This window comes from Saccostrea echinata, unplaced genomic scaffold (genome assembly GCF_033153115.1).
Source record: "Saccostrea echinata isolate AGI-Se365-2 ecotype Australia unplaced genomic scaffold, CSIRO_AGI_Sech_v1 ptg000001l, whole genome shotgun sequence".
NCBI classification, from domain to species: domain Eukaryota; kingdom Metazoa; phylum Mollusca; class Bivalvia; order Ostreida; family Ostreidae; genus Saccostrea; species Saccostrea echinata.
This window is the reverse complement of record NW_026889750.1, coordinates 49,600,261-49,617,635: the sequence shown is the minus strand read 5'-3', so window position 1 is coordinate 49,617,635 and position 17,375 is coordinate 49,600,261. Positions and strand designations below refer to the sequence as shown.

The following is a 17,375-nucleotide window of genomic DNA, read 5'->3' as shown; positions in this document are numbered from 1 at the left end:
GTACAGAGTGGAAAACCAATAAATTCTCTGATTAGCCATTGCTATATTTTCAAGGTCCTGAACTAAGAAACAATTATAATCAGGAAAAATATAAATTAAGCTACCTGAAAGCTTTGAAGTCAACGTCAACATTTGTTTTTTTTCGTGACGTCATCCTACGTTGTTTTACCGCTAATTTCATTTAATGTATAGCGATCCCGATCTAAATAATGTACAACAAACATTTTTTTCTAGGCATCGGAACCGGGGGCGGGGTGTAGAAGGGAGCTTAGCCCCCCTTCTTTATTTTTTGCATAGAGATAATACTGGCATTGGAAATTGGGGCTTAGTCCCCAAAAGTTTTGTTGTTGTTGTTGGTTTAGCCCCCCCCCCCCCCACTTTCAATTAGCGCCCTCCCTCCCCCCCCCCCCCCCGCTTTCAATTTGCTTCCGACGTTTATGCTACAAATCTAATAAATATAATTTTAAAGAATAAGTAATAGAAATATATTAGAAACAGAAATCAAATACGTAAGAAATTTTCTTTTGCAGAAATTTAGATGACCTCATTCGCGTAAGAATGAACCGATAGATTTTTTTTATCATTTATTACGAGGAAATAATGCACTAGTGCAATTTTCAGTATTCATTGTATAAGACCAATATGCATTTAATTCTAGCAGTGCATTTATACTTTCTTGACCTAATAAAAAAAGATACTCAACTAATTTTCTACATCACTAGAGTAAAAGAAGATTAACTTTAAAAGCGAACGATAGAACAATGGCTAATCCTCTTATACTTACTAAAGTACATAATGTTCTACAACCGTTTTAACACTCTTAACAGTTACCATGCAACTGCCAGCTAGGCTATAATCAAAATTATGTATTATGTACGGTTTTTTAAATGAATATTTATCATTAATGTGGAAGGAATGCATTAGTTGTTTTTTAAAAGAGGGACTGTGAAATTAAAAAAAAAATGAACATGTATAAATAACAATACAAATAACCCCCTGCCAGTATGTCTCGAATAAGCAGTACAAATAAAGACTATTTAAAACCCCTTTGTAAATCCTGAATAGAGGACCTTTAAAACATTTCGTGAATAACTTAGCATTTAGATTTGACGGCTTTAAACATATGCAATTTTATTCAAATAAATATTTAAAAGCGTATCTATTTCTTTACATAGTATAGCAAAAACGCCAGCAAAACCCTTTCAGAATTATTATTAAGGAGAAATACCTTAAATAATAATAGTTTCCACAGTTTCCTACAGAAAAAAGCTACCTTACTTACCATACTTGGTAATTAACAAGGAAGGGCAATTTCATGTAATTAGCTTTTCCTGAGAAAAATATATCTGGTTTACACTATGATTAGCGATGACGTGAAGACGAGCTTAGGGATATATCTGTAGTCTCCGGCATCATCTTGACTCCTGATTAAATCCCTCATCCCTGTACGTACACTGAACTTCTGACGAGTTCCAGAGGGAAGAACACAACTATCATAGACCTTCGATTCATAAAGGTAAACATGTTTCCAATATCGCATTATACATATTAATAATAGCACCGGGAAACTCAAATAAAATGAACTTGTGTAAACATTAATACCGTCCTTCTAATGCATTTAGATATTGTCCTGAAATCTAGCGATTGTTGTGGAACCCTCAACGAAATTTCACATACAATCATTCCCTGATTCGGAGATTTATATAGCAATGCGGAGTTGTTCTTTAAAACGCGTGTCCTACACACAATTGCACAAAATACGTTTGAGCATTGATTCACAACATTTAATTAATGAATATTCATGAGGGTTTTCAACTGTCTTATTATAGAATTAAGTGAAACGGAGGATTGTAAACTTTTAATAATTGATAAGCCCCTATTCAAAAGCTTTCCTATTATTGTTGTAAATACCGTATTTTGAAGTGAAGTATTCAGTGAAATTTTAAGATCTATATGAAATCCACTAACCTTATTAAACTCTTTATTTAATGGTCGATTTTTGAAGTTCCTTAAATAGGTGCACTTCAATTCCTTTCAGGAAATCGAACGGTGCGCTCAGTTTGTTTACAATCAACTTAAACTTTGAAGCATAAATCATATTTGTACGTTTAAAATATAAACCCTTTAGTTTACATTACAACTGACTTGTTAAAAAAAGCACTTAATAGAATAGTCAAATAATGTTAGGTATAAAGTTTGCAAATGGAGGGTGTAATATCGTTTTATATATTTACATATTATCTTTAAAATAAGATTCAAATTATAGAATTGTCGTTTACTGATTTTAATTTGAAAATTAAAAATCAGTAAACGACAGAATTATCACTGCAACAGAATAAAAACATTGAAGAATCGAAGAAACAAACAACAGAAAAACACTTTCATATCTAAATACTATAGCCTTAAGCGCATATTTTGTGCAGGATGTCTTTTAATTTTTTTTCGTTAATTTGGTTCATTATCACCATTATTATTATCAACTACTTGATCTAAACTGTAAAATGTAGCAAGTAGTCTCATAAATAAAATTAAATGAAACAAAAGACTGCTTCTGTCAGAGATGTTTGTTAAATTTGTAAACTAACACCATTGTTGTCCTTGTCTTAATGGCGTTTGTATGTTGCCTCAGTATCTTCCATCAACGGCATCCAAAGCAGCAATACTGACGCAAATCCGGAACTGCCTTTTCAACTGTTAAAACAGATCTGTTTACTCAGTTTCAAACAAACTTAAGTGTAATAGAATTTTATGAAAAAGAGGAGCTAGAGAATTCCTCTACAAAATTGTTGGTAACTTGGTCGTTATCGCCAGATTTCAAATCCATCGTATAAACTCCAAGAAACCAGTTACTGTTTGGAAATGTCAACAATTTACTCAGAATATTGCAGATCTAAACGGTTTATAGAAATGAATGCAGCAGTGGTAAATATTAATCAGATAGTTTGATTGAGAGAGAGAGAGAGAGAGAGAGAGAGAGATTTGAATATTTATTTCATTTAAAAGAATTTAAAAAGTGACATTTTATGTAAAGCATATATTGCAGTAAATTATATTCAGCCCGCAGACATAAATCTTTTATACGACTGGAATTGTGGCTAAGAATCAATAGGATAAACTGACGAATTCAGAAGTTATTAGTTTGTGATTAAGGTGGACCTTATAAAAGCTATTTGTTCAGGAAAGGAAAATGTCATTTGCACGGGAGACTTGGTTTAATTGAGTTCAATACAGACCTTAGCGCGAGTGCGCATCCTTCGTGTGAACAAGGGTTATATTAACACTCAGTTACAGCCATTGCTAATTATTCGCCGGATGTCTGGTGCAATAATGAGTGAGGATGCTCTCACAGAGTAGTTATCGCATCTTGTTATTGAATCTGGCTGTGTACTTAATAAAATTATGTGTCTGTAGAACAAAGACAGAGACAAAAGTTTGGTCTTATCTGAAATATGCTGTGAGAAATCACACACACGCACACACACAAATTTATACATGACAGCATCTGAAAATCATTTACAAAAAATGAAGAAAATAACATGGAGGAAAAAAGCTATAATATAAAAAAGACTATAAGGCAATCAAAGAATGGATAGGCTGAAAAACTTGCATCTTAAGCAGGGGTGAGGCTTAACAAATGGGATATCAAACCTCTAACAAGCCGATATTAAAATCCAACTTCAAAAAAGGATCTTATTTATTCTCGTGTATGACGAAACAGACAAAGTCGGGCTCTGGTACAAACGACGTCTATATTAATTCTAATTAACCTTGAATTTGTTGAGGTGGTATCGATGGGAGCACAGACGTTTCATTTTAGTCAGTTACAAGATAAAGATGAGACTTGAAATGTATTGTTCAAAGAATTCTTATCTTTTGCAGGCGAGATTGATATATGATAGTGAAACGCTTTCAGAGCCTTTGATTGATCACATGAAGATCCAAGTGACAGCCAAACAATCCCAATGAAATAAGAGTTTCTTTGTCATTTACTGTCGATTTACTTGAGAAATCGAAGAGAAAATAATTCTTCAATGCAAACGTTTTCAAGAGAAGCAATCAACCACCATTGAAACAAATTCTTTTAAACAAAATTACAGTGGAATTTTGTGCTTGGTCTCGTATGTGCGTTGATGCGTTTGTGCGTCAGTGCTTCTAAACTGATCTTGTAGACATAGTATAAAGAATGCAAATGTTACCATTCAGTATCATACATGTTGCGCGTATAGGGGAAGAGGGAAAATCTTATTAAGGAGGCTGGTTTATCAACAAATTAAAAATCTGAAATATGATTCTTACTATTTAGCAAAGAAAAAAAACGTCACATATATATACAATGAAAGAATATATATGTATGAAATATGAAGATAAGGAATAGTAATCATGCTCAAAAGTCCTTTGAACAATACAAATTGAAACTCGGACCTCTAAACACAGAGGTGGGATCAGGCGAATTGGAGGAGGAAGCATCCCCTGTTAACCAGTCACACCCGCCCGCGTTGTCTTTGTTTATCATATTTTAAGCAATTTCTAGCTATATATTCACACAGAGATATTCTTTTCCAGGATGTTTAAATAGTCTAAAAATGAACATGATAATTCAGCCCTCTTAAAGTGAATCCCATGTAAACAAAGAAAGCCTAATGAATTTAGGGAGAAAAAAAAATTAAAGATGAAGGTCAAACAGTACATATAAATTATACATATAAAGCACATTTTACAACTCTTAATCTAACATAACTGCCCTAAGTGAAGAAATATTAATATAGAAAGCACAAAGAAATTCACTTTTATTAGGATACCCACTTCCGCCCCACTCTCGACCTACGGAATCTGTCTCCTAGCAGTACAGGAACAGCGTGCTACATATAGACCGCTCGGCCATCTAGGCAAGTCAAAAAACTTGCTTTCGATGCCGATACAATTCTCGCTGCTCTGTCCTACACTACACGGTCATTGAGAAATGAAGTGAGATACAGTTATTTGGACATTAGTTTTATTATACAGGATCGTTACCGATACATATGTAATGAATTAATAATTTTATATATAAAGCAATTTTTACAACAAATCTTAAACTAACAAAGCTGTACTAAGTGAAGATATTAATATAGAAAGCACAAAGAAGTTCACTTTTATTAGCATACACACTTCCGCCCCAACCGGGGGTTGAACTCTCGACCTACGGAATCTGTCTTTTAGCAGTACAGGAACAGCGTGCTAGACCGACCGACCATCAAGGCAAGTAAAAAACTTGCTTTCGATGCCAATGGAATTTTCGCGGCGCTGCCCTTCACTACACGGTCATTGAGAATGTTGTGGATGATTTAAGAATTTCAGCGTCATTTTTTCAGTTGTTTTTTGCAGTTTTCTAAATTTAATATTATATATACATCTAGTTTTGTGATTTTTAAAAACTATTCGGGGGCTATATTACTATAATTTACATTAAATGTATTGCTTGTTACTTTCCATCAGCCAATGACCTGGTCGAGCTAAGAAACCAGCGATGACGTCAATACACAATCAGAGTTCGCCATCTAATGGACCTCAGGCAGTGCCGATAGCGAAGACTGAGTTTAGACACACTTCGATTGACATAAGACATCCAATCAAAATAAAGCCTAGGGAAGCCCCTGATTATTGAGTAATTATTTCTTGGAGAGTAATTGAAACACTCCAAAGCGCACTCTTCTAAATGGACACATATCAGAAACGAGCCAAACTACAGTGTTGTAATGGCGATCTCCACCATTAAATGTTCCTAAACGTAACGAGAAATGCATTTTCAAAGTAATTAATTTGTCGGAGATGGGTTGAGTGCAATAAAATTCTTCATACTGGGTGACAGTTTTAAAACATCTGGATATGGAAAAAATAGACGCACACTGGTGATAACCTATAGAGACCACTCTGTGAAGAACATTAAAAGATCGTTTGCTTGTTTCTGCAATAACAGTTGAAATAATTAGGCCATTGACGCAATGACGCAAAAGATTGTCATCTCTCCAACATTAACAAAATTCTCATATAAATTGGATTTGTTGAATCCTTATTGGTTAGACAATGACATAAACTTAATTTTTTTCTGGACAATTTAAAATTGCTGCGTTAATCAAGGTTATTTTTGCCCCCATGATATTTTCACACTATCGCACATGAAAATGATTTTGCCTCGTTTTTAAATTTTGCAGTCGGTATCACTGTAAAAATTACATATTGTATTAATGATATGAGATCCTTCTTAATTTCTGTCATATTGTAATGATGATAATGTCTCATATTATGACAATATTCTCACAATGCTCAATCCTCCATGGCGCCTGATCCCACCTCTGATGTTTTAGAGGTCCGTGTTTGCTCTTCCCCAATTTGTATTGTTTCAATGGACTTTCGAGCTTGATTACTGTTCATTATCTCCATATTTCATGAGAATGTTCTTACAATGATTAATTTCTATCATATTGTAATGGTGATATGAAAATATTCTTACGTTGTTTAATTTCTATCATATTGTAATGATGATATTAGAAAATTCTTACACGGATTAATTTCTGTTATATTGTAATGACGACATGAGAATATTCTTACAATAATTAATTTCTGTCATATTGTAATGCTTGGTGATATGAAAATATTCTTTCAACGATTAACTTCTGTCACATTGTAATGATCCTAGATCATTTTTGCAATGATTAATTATAAGCTATGTAATATTGTAATAATGATATGAGATCCTTCTTATTTACAATGATTTATTTATATCATATTGTAATTTTTTACACAGATTAATTTCTGTCATATTTTAAGGATGATTTGAGATGGTTCTTACAATGATTAATTTCTGTCATATTTTAAGGATGATTTGAGATCGTTCTTACAATGATTAATTTCTGTCATATTTTAATGATGATAATTATGAGTCTCATATTATGAGAATATTCTAACAATGATTATTTTCTGTCATATTGTAATGGTGATATGAGAAAATTCTTACACGGATTAATTTCATGATGGTATGAGATCGTTCTTACAATGTTTAGTTTCTGTGGTATTGTAAAGTTTAAAATTTCTTTGGACAGTCAAGAGTGAAAAATTCTCGAGAGAGACGTAAAACAACAAACAAACAAACCAATACCGCATTTTACTCTGGCTGGAATTTATTTCTATAATATCTTTTCTTTTGCGTCTTAAAGATATCGTTTTTATCCTAAATAATGATAATTCCCCCAGTTTGTTGACATTCGCTGGATCTTGTAATTCATTGGTACATGTACAAGTATGTATATAAAATAAGACAAACTTTACGTGGTCTAACATGGTCTAACTCCTTTAACTTTTACCTCAAATAAAGTCAATGGATATAATTTTTCTTTCTTTTTTTTAGAACCTTATATGATGATGTATCTACTGACTAGAATGAACTAGGAAATGTGCCATCAAAAGAATTGATTTAACCCACCAGTAGATCTCTCAGAAACCTCTCCAGCTAGCCTAATTGCTTAAAATTACTGATCATCCACTCGAAGTAGTCTTCTTAATACATAAGAATATTACAGGGGTGTTTTATTGTTTTTCTAGGCTCCAAAGGGCGAATGCCTTGTCAAAGTCTTAATTTACTTGTGTAGTCGATTACTAATTTAGAAAATATAACCTATCGTTGGGTCGTATTTTGGCTGACGTTTTTCGTACTACATGTAATTGTTAGGCCATTGTTTTTTATACTAAATTTGACTACGGATTATTCCGTCTACCTGGTTCAATACTTTGGACTCACAAAGGGTGTGACCGGTCGACAGGGGATGCTTACTCCTTCTAGGCACCTGATCCAACCTCTGGAGTTTCCAGAATGATGATAAAATGATGTGTCTTTCATGATAAATTGACAATATTAATCGATTTCAATCTACACCAGTCTATCTAGAAATTCTGCCATTTTCATTTGACAAATGTTTAATTTTTTATGAAGATTTTTAGAAAAAAAATATAAATATAATGTCTATATCTACCGGTTAATCAAGTGATTTAAAAGTGTACAAGCATGTAGTTTTCGGACCTATTGCAAAAGTACCTTGTAATTTGAATAAGTAGAATTGTGTAATGTTATGTAAAACAATTGTGTAATGTACTCTTGGTAAATTATCATTAAAACCGAAAGAACAAGCATTAATTAACTATCCACTGTATATGGATAATTAACTATACATTGTATATGGCAAACAAAAGTGGAGATGCAAGCAATTTTAACCTAAACTGCAAGTAAAACTTGCATGAAACCCCAGAAACCTCAAAAATCTTGATCATGCAGATATCCGTATCTCGTCCTCGATGTGCAATTAATCCGTGATTTAGGTATATATGTACCATCTTTGGTTTTCTCCTTCAAGGCACCTTGATCTCAACTCTGATCTTTTCGAGGGCTGGTATTTGCTCTGCTTTCAATTTGTAATGTTTAACTGGAATTATTGCTCGTTATATTCACATTTCATTCTATAGAGAAGGAGTAGTGATTTTTAGGGTAAAAAGGACAAGATAGCCTAAGACCCCTTTTTGGTCCCTGGTTTTTGGTGTCTTTTAGAATGGTGCAACAGTTTATCAATAAAAACCTGTTGTCACCCCTACCACAAAATAAGTATTGGTTCTAAGTTATGTTATACACAGAGGTCACAGGAAGGTCAGAAAATATGTCAATTTCCGAATTTTCTCATTTTCATGCAAATTTTCATCGATTTTACAGCACATTTTGTTTCAAAAAACATAGAGCACAAGCTTGCCTGTCTACCAAATTTATATATTTCATACACTAGTATCAGATGCATCTTATGTATAAAAATCTCAGATAGGCAAGCTTGTGCTCTATGTTTCCTAAAGTGAAAAGTATCTCAAATTTGACGAAATTCCACCAGAACTGAGGAAATTCGGGAAATTGGCCTACTTCCGCACCCTCTTGTGGCCATCTTGTAAGCTTTAAATCAAAATTAGTGCTGGTTTTAAAACAAGCATCATTTTAGGTTCCTAACTACAAACTCTCACAGTTTTAACTGTGTTCTGATTTTTACATCAAATAAGGGGCCAGATTGGGCCGTTACCATATCTTGTCCTTAAATTTTAAATTTGAGCTATCAATGGAAGATTCTTGTTGAGTATTTTTCTGGTTTTGATTTCAGCACTATTAATAACTTGTACTTGATCGATCAGATCTCCGGTTTGTAACAAAATTGGTATTTTCTAATCGTAACGATGTCTCTAAAGAGCCTTGATACAGTGTGGTAGTTTTGCAGAGATATAGTTAATTGGTGGTGCTGAAAAAGGTTTTCTTTTATTTTTTAAATCTACTTTTAATACGTTTTTCTTTCGATATACTGTTGTGTTTCATCTATTGTTTCTCATTCTTTCTCAGTTTTAGTATGATGATTGTTTGTAAGTAGTTTAACAAACTAGAATTTTCACTTAAATGAAGACGTCAATAGCTACAATAAAATGCAAGAGTTAAAACTTATTATATTCGCTATGGTATCAAGTCATAACAGCAGCTATAGTGAGAGATATTTACAAGGCCTATACTGTGACACGAGGTCTGGAGACATTAGGGTACATCAGATTCTTAAACTTCTTGTATAGAAAGCTTTCAAATGGCAAAGATCTACAAACTGTTCCCCTTGTCATTCATTTTTTCAGTATCATGTTTTGTCCATAGATGCTTGTAATAACCTCTAGATAATATTCATCTTGGTGACGAGGATATCTTTTTTGTATTGGACATCTGAACTTGAAGTCAGTGCTTTGTTTAACAACGATAAAATAATCTTGCTGTGTGTATTGTCTTAATTAACAATAGTTACTTCCATTCATATGTCGACGCTGTATATTCCAGTGAGCTTGAAATAAAAGATACCACAGAGACTGACACATCTGTTTCATATTTGGATATTTTACTAGAAAAAGACACTAATGGAAATCTAACAACATGATAAAAGCATGATAAAAGCAAGATAAACGTGATGACTTAATTTTTTCAATCGCCAACATCCCTTACTTATGTAGCAATATACCCTTATCACCTGCATATGGGGTTTTTGTCTCCCAGTTGATTCGATACGCAAAAGCATGCTTTACGTATGAACAATTTCTAAAGCAATCAAGAATATCAACAGTCTCGTTTGAAGTCATCATTTTGCAAGTTTTATGGTCGATACAATGGCCTTGTCAGCAAATACAACCTATCATTGAGTCAATTGCTGACAGACATTTTTCATACTAATTGTTAGGCCATTATTTGCACACACTGAATTATCTAGAAATTTTTCTGTGTTTTCCCGATCATGACAAGTAGTATACGGCGGTCGACAGGGGATTCTCACTCCTCCATGGCACCTGATCCCACCTCTGATATTTTTGGATGCCCGTGTTTGCTCTGCTCCCGATTTGTATTGTTTTAATGGAATTTGATCTTGAATACTCTTCGTTACCTCCATGCTTCATACTTATGATACTTCATACTTATGTGGTTATGATAACCTTTGAATTTAGTAGTTTCATTGGTCTGTGATGGTGGCATAAGCAGCCATATTAATATTACAGGCAGTGAGTCCCCATACACTTTCTTATTAATAAGTTTGATTGTATACTATTTTTATCTTGTATCCTTTGTCTTAATAACCTTTAATAAATTTTCAGTTAAATGCTGTCTCTAAATAAAGTCCTCCATTGATTACTAGATTCAGTGTATTCAATAATTGATTATTTATACCACCCGATTAATCATCAGTGAATGTGTTTCATCATCTGACAGACTGTTATATGATATCAATTACATAGATGCATTTTCGTGATAGCAGGCAATTTCTTATAAAATCGCTGTTTTTGATTTCCTTCCAAAGTTTAGCAATGGAACAGCTCAGATCATTGATATTGTTGAGGGGTATTTTCCGATAATTAAAAAAAATATTCCAAGTATTTGAGTTAGTGTTGGTCGACATCTTAACTATTGCAATTTTATACCACCGAGCGCCTCTTTATAAATTGATGATTGAATTTTCTAATTAAGGAATCTTGACTGCGCTAGAAACACTTGTCAGAACGGCCATATCTTTAGAAATATACGCAGTTCCTGCAGAAGTCACCATTAATATTAAAAAATCTAATAGGGATGCGCTATTTTATCGGTATACCGGTATATTGCGATTTTTTTATTCCGTGATACGTATCGTGATATTGAGACTAAAATACCGGTATTTGGTACATAATTATTAATTCTGGTAATCATTCATTTATTTGTTGAAACTATTGAAAGACAATTACAGGAAGTGTAAAAAAAATGTTGAAAACGGTTAAACAACGGCATCCAATCATGCTTTATATAAAATAAAAATTTAAAAAGTAAAGTTATGTTTTTATAGCATATTTTTAAGAAATATTATGGAATTCATTTGAAATTGTAGTAAAAACTGTGTGTTAAAATATCATGATTTATCGTGATATTTTGGGGGAAAATCGTGATATATCACGATATGAAATTTTAGCCGATACCCATTCCTAAAATCTAATAATTTTTCTTTTATTTTTTCAGAAGCTGTTAATCATCAGTGATGCTACAAGAAAAATACAACAAGCTAGGACTAGTGATGATTTGTGTCTTAAAAGATTACGGGGGAGGATTCTATAATGAAGGTAATTGGCTTAAAATCATTGACAATTTAATAGTCTTAATCATCTCACGCGTGCTTTCCTCTGACACAGAAGGCCTATAGGCCACAGCGTTCACCTTATCTGAGTCACTCTTCCCTTTCTACTGACATAGAAAGCCTATAGGCTACAACGCTCACCTTATCTGAGTCACTTTTCCCTTTCTGCTGACATAGAAAGCCTACAGGCTTCATAGCTCACCTTATTTGAGCCACTCTCCTCTTTCCAACAAATGAATTTTGGATGCATGAATACATGCAGTCCCTTCATTATCAACATACAAAAGTTTATGATTTCAACAATTTTAATTCACAATACATTGAGGATTGATGATAATTTCATCTATAGTAATTCTGTATTCTTTTGATTATCAAGGTATATATGTATAAGCTTGTGTTCTAAAATTGTGGCCCAAATCTAGTCCTGAGGACATGCTTTGAACGAACTTAAATGATTACATTACATGGAGGTGATAAGATTACATGTATGTTATTACATTACATGGAGGTGATAACATTACATGTATGTTATTACATAACATGGGGTGATAACTTTACATGTATGTTATTACATTACACAGAGATGATTACATTAAATGTATGTTTATTATATTACTTGGAGGTGATAACATTACATGTATGTTTATTATATTACATGGAGGTGATAACATTACATGTATGTTATTACCTTACATGGAGATGATTACGTCTTTTTAAATTTTAGATTGTGATCATGTTGTTTTTGAGAAGGATGTTTTTCTTGATTTTCTGATATTTTCTCATACTTTTCCATATAAAAGTTTGACCCCCACATTGTGGCCCTGCACAGTCCCAGGGGCCATAATTTGAACTAAACGTGATTAAATAATATACACAATGATGCTTTGCTATTCAGTTGATTAATTTGAACTCTCTTTTCCTTAGAAGACGTTTAAAGTTGATTCCAAATGAAAAATCTTATTCAACACTAATTGGCGATGCTTGCCAGTATCAGCTCAAATTGCTAATGAATTTTAGGATGTTCCAAAGTGTGAAAGCTTAAGTTTATAAGAAAATATTACCTGGGCAATCGTTATTCTTATAGAGACACAGATTTTATTAAATTTATAGAACTAATGTCAAAAACAAAGCAAAAAAGTCTGTTTATTCTGAAAATTTATTATGCTGTCTGTCCTCTTTGATTTTTAGGTTACCTGGGTCACTCAGGTTGCTAATTGCTATCTGTTTTTGTCGTCCGTTACATTTTAACATTCCCAACTTCTTTTCTGGAACCCCTGAATCAATTTTATTCAATTTTGGATAATAGCCTCTATGGGCAAAGGGGAACAAAAATTTTGAATTTCGTGGTCTTTGTCCGCGTGAGGTCTGAAGTATGGGAACAAAATCCATAAAAAAAGTAATCCTAAAAAATCGGTTCTTTACTCCTGGACATCAAGCAGTCAAAGTGTTGGTATGATTATAAGAAGCATTCAGCCTTTTACAAAAATGGTGAAATTCATGGAACCAGGGTCAGAGGTTCTGGTGTTAGGGCGGGGCTCTCATGATCATATACAGTAAATACATAAATTCTTCAAAAATCTTCATCCCTACTCCTGTATATTTAGCAGACAAGTTAAGTGCATGTTTATGATGAGTAAGGGTGTCTCTCCCTAAATTGTAAAATTTACGACCCCTGATCAGGGGTTCAGGTATTGGGACGCGCCACTATTGTTCATATAATGAAAATGCATTAATTCTTTTAATATCTTCTTCTCTGGTCCAGGTTATTTAGCAGACAAACTAAGTTCATAGTTATAATGAGGAAGCTTCTCCCAAGATTTTGAAATTCATGGCCTTCTGGTCTTAGGGTGAGGGTCTATTGCTCATATAGTAAAAATGCATTAATTCTTTGAAAATCTTTTAGGATGTGAAGAAACTAAAATCCGCATTACATACGGAAGATATCTTATAAATATGTCTTTTTGATATCTTATAAGTATGTCTCCACGATATCTTATAAGCATGTCTCATTGATATCTTATAAGTATGTCTCATTGATATCTTATTAGTGTGTCTCATTGATATCTTATAAAAATGTCTCATTGTGCCCCTATTTGTGTTAATACATGCAAGAATGTCCATAAATATTAAAATTATACTATTACTGTATAAAACTTTAAACCTCAATTACGACCCCATTCAAGCACCCTGGGCTCTGATTTGAACAAAACTGATTCTGCACAATACGGAATTGATTTGCTCTGCTCCAGATATGTATTGTTTCATTGGACTTTTGAGCTTGATTATGTTCGTTATCTCCATATTTCATTGTAGCACTGCTGTGCTTGTATTATGATATATTCCTTAGTAGCACTGCTGTTCATGAGATGAAATTTTGAAGTTATTTCCTATATACACAATGTAATTATTCACTTGTAAAATTTGGCCATGTTGCAGTGTCACCCTAGCTCTAGAGGGCCATGATCCCTTTCAACCAAAGATTCTTTGTGCAAAGGTTGGATAAAAAGGTTCGTTCTGGAGAAGTGGAAAATGGGAAAAGTTTAAACTTGACACATATCAGCCTTACCACAAGGTCACGGACATTAGTACTATGACTCTGTGCTACGACCATGACTGTGTGCTAGGATCATGACTATGTGCTAGAACCATGGCAGTGTGCTAGGACAATGACAGCGTGCTAGAACCATGACTGTGTGCTAGAATGAAATATGAAGATAACGAACAGTATTCAATCTCGAAAGTACAATAAAACGATACAAATTTGGAGCAGAGCAAACACGGACCTAAAAATTTAGAGGTGGGATCAGGTGCCATGGAGGAGTGAGCATGCCCTGCCGACCGGTCACACCCGCCGTGTGCTCCTTGTCATGATTGAGAAAAAAATAAATGGAGAAATCCGTAGACAGTTCAGTGTATAAATAATGCCCTAACAATAAGTATGAAAAACGTCTGTCAGCATTTGACACAATCATAGGTTGTATGTGCAGACAAGGTCATTGTATCGACCATAAAACTTGATGACTACAAACGAGACTGTTTACTGTTTCATCAACTTGTTTGTCAATAGTCTGTCTCGTTTTAGAAATTGTTCATACGTAGAGCATGATCTTGCGTATCGAATCAACTGAGAGACATAAACCCCATATACAGGTGATAAGGGTACTGTGGAATCATCATTGTTCGTGGGGGATCAATGTTCGTGGATTTCGTGGGTAACCCTTACCCACGAATTTACATCCCCACGAACAACTATTTTGTCAATGTACTGATTAATTAGATCAACCAAATAAACGAGCTGCCCACGAAATTACATCCCCACGAACCAATAAAATTTTGCTTGCCCACGAACATTGACCCCCACGAATTTAAATGATTCCACAGTATATTGCTACATAAGTAAGGGAAGTTGACGATTGAAAAGGTGAAGTCATCACGTTTATCATAAAGCTTTGTTGTTATGTTACCTTTAACGTCATTTTCTAGTAAAATATCTAAATATGATAAAGATGTGTCAAACTTTGTGGTATCTTATTTCAAGATCACTGGGATATATCGAGTCGACATATGAATGGAAGTAACTATTGTTAATTGATAATACGTCGTCGATATATCGAAATGTCGAATTGAAGGCCATGACTGTGTGCTAATAACATGCATGTTTGAGATTATTTTCTGATAATAATGAGATAATGTGGTTGTTGATTACCTCGATAGTGTGACTACTGCTGTAAAATATAGGTCGTGAAAAATTGACCTTTCACTGTCCTCAAAATACCCCCCCCCCCCACCAGCTTACAAGATATCGTTCAGGGTATTGGATAAACATTATTAAATAATATCATAATATTATAAAGTAATCTGGAGCGATTTATTTTATGATTCGAGCATCATATTCATATTGAAAGTTCAATTGCACATTAAATCTATTTTATGCGAGGAAAGCAAATGTCGCTAGCATTAGCGTAAAAGTCTTGCATGACAAGGGAGATTTTTTTAACATGCATTTCGTGATAGTGCCCGATGTCTGTTACAGGAAGCTACTTATGACCATTATTAACCTACGTCACGCATATACGAAATTAGAAATATACGCAGTGGAGACTTTTGGATGTACGTTAAATATCATGTACATGTATGCCACAGTATAAAGTACAAATTCGTACATAACTGTATCTAAAACTGTCCAAAATAGACTAAAACACCCCGCTGGGTTTTTTTTTTCAGAAAAGGTACCGAGTATAGGTATTTTTATGAATCTAGAGGTGTTCAATTTTTTTTAACATTGATTAAATTGAAATTTAATTACAATTTAATGAGCTAAGCTAGTACAGCCTAATAAAACATCAAAATACCAATCATTATTTTGTTTTTATTAGATTGTAAAACTTGATGCATTGCAACCATCTGTCATATTTGTGAGACATGATGCTCTGCAATTAGTTTGTTCAAAAAAAGTAAATAAATACACACATTATACTACACAAAATCAAATTCGTCTTAATCACTTAATCTATACCAAATTAATTTTGAAAACAAAACAGCTGGCCACCAGGTAACATAATTCTATAAACTGCAATTCAGTAAGGGGCCAGTTCTGCTCAATTCCCAAAGGATACCTGCTTGATCAGAGATGCTCTAACAGAAATGAATGAGACAGCTAGTCTTCCTAAATTGAGCCCATTAATCAATCTTTAAGCAAATGCATGTCCAGTCATCACTTTCAAGGGATAAATGGATTTGCACAACTCTTTGGAGTCTAAATGCATACTTATATTTATTCAGTTGGAAACAAAGATTTATTTTTAAAATTTGTTACAAAGCTTTATACATATATGATGAAAAAAATTGCGTAACTTTGATGCAACATTTTTTTAAAAGAAGGTTACTGCATGACAGTTAGATTTGTTGGGACTGTATACTATTCAATTTTTTAAAAACTTGGTGGATTCTTTTTTAATCTAATGACTAATTTTAAGCTGAAATTCACATTTTTATACAGATGTACCAACTGGCAGTTCTAGATTCTATGTCTTAAAACTACAGGAATCGAAAATGACTATGTATATCAATAAAATGAAAAAAAAAAAGAAAAAGAAAAAGCAAAACCCTGTAAAATGTAGAAAAATTATCAAATCACAATGAAAATACCAGTACACATCTTAATATGGTGAATAATGAGTGTATAAATTTTTAGTCAAATTCATGCAAAAGTCTCCGACAAACAGGTCTGGACAAAATCACATAGCAAAAATGAAAAAAAAACACCTGTAAAATGCAGGGAAATTATTCAATCATGATGAAAATACCAGGTGCACACCTTCATATGGTGAATAATGAGTGTACAAATTTTCAGACAAATCCATGCAATAGTTTCCGAGAACAGGTTCGGATAAAATCCCGTCTACAGACAGACGGACAGACAGCTAGACAGACAGACGGACACGCTGATTTCAATACACCTCTAAACTTAGTTTGCGAGGGATATAGAAACAGAATATTTATATACATAGCTTTTGTAGAAGCAATTTCTACTCTGATATATAAGCTAGCGCTTCATGAAAAATATGCCTATGTGAAGTCTGTGTGATTTACACACCAAAGATTCACACTAAACATAAAAAAAACATTCCTTATATTTACATTTTACATGTTCAAAAGCACCAAAAATATGCTTAATGTTTGAATTTCTCGCTG

The 17,375-nt window shown here is 33.4% G+C and overlaps 1 protein-coding gene across 6 annotated transcripts in view; it reads right to left on the bottom strand.

Annotated features, from left to right (window-relative positions):
• Window positions 1-17,375, bottom strand: part of LOC133193907 (cGMP-specific 3',5'-cyclic phosphodiesterase-like) — a 52,765-nt gene that overhangs the window by 32,709 nt on the left and 2,681 nt on the right. For 3 of the 6 annotated variants that reach the window (XM_061329823.1, XM_061329852.1, XM_061329857.1), the window contains exon 1: window positions 1,283-1,673. The exons of 1 other annotated variant lie outside the window; for it this stretch is intronic. The gene's annotated coding sequence lies outside the window, so the exon portion shown is untranslated. Of the gene's footprint in view, window positions 1-1,282; window positions 1,675-17,375 lie in introns of those variants that run through there. 2 more of the 6 variants (XM_061329838.1, XM_061329845.1) reach the window with 1 other exon arrangement.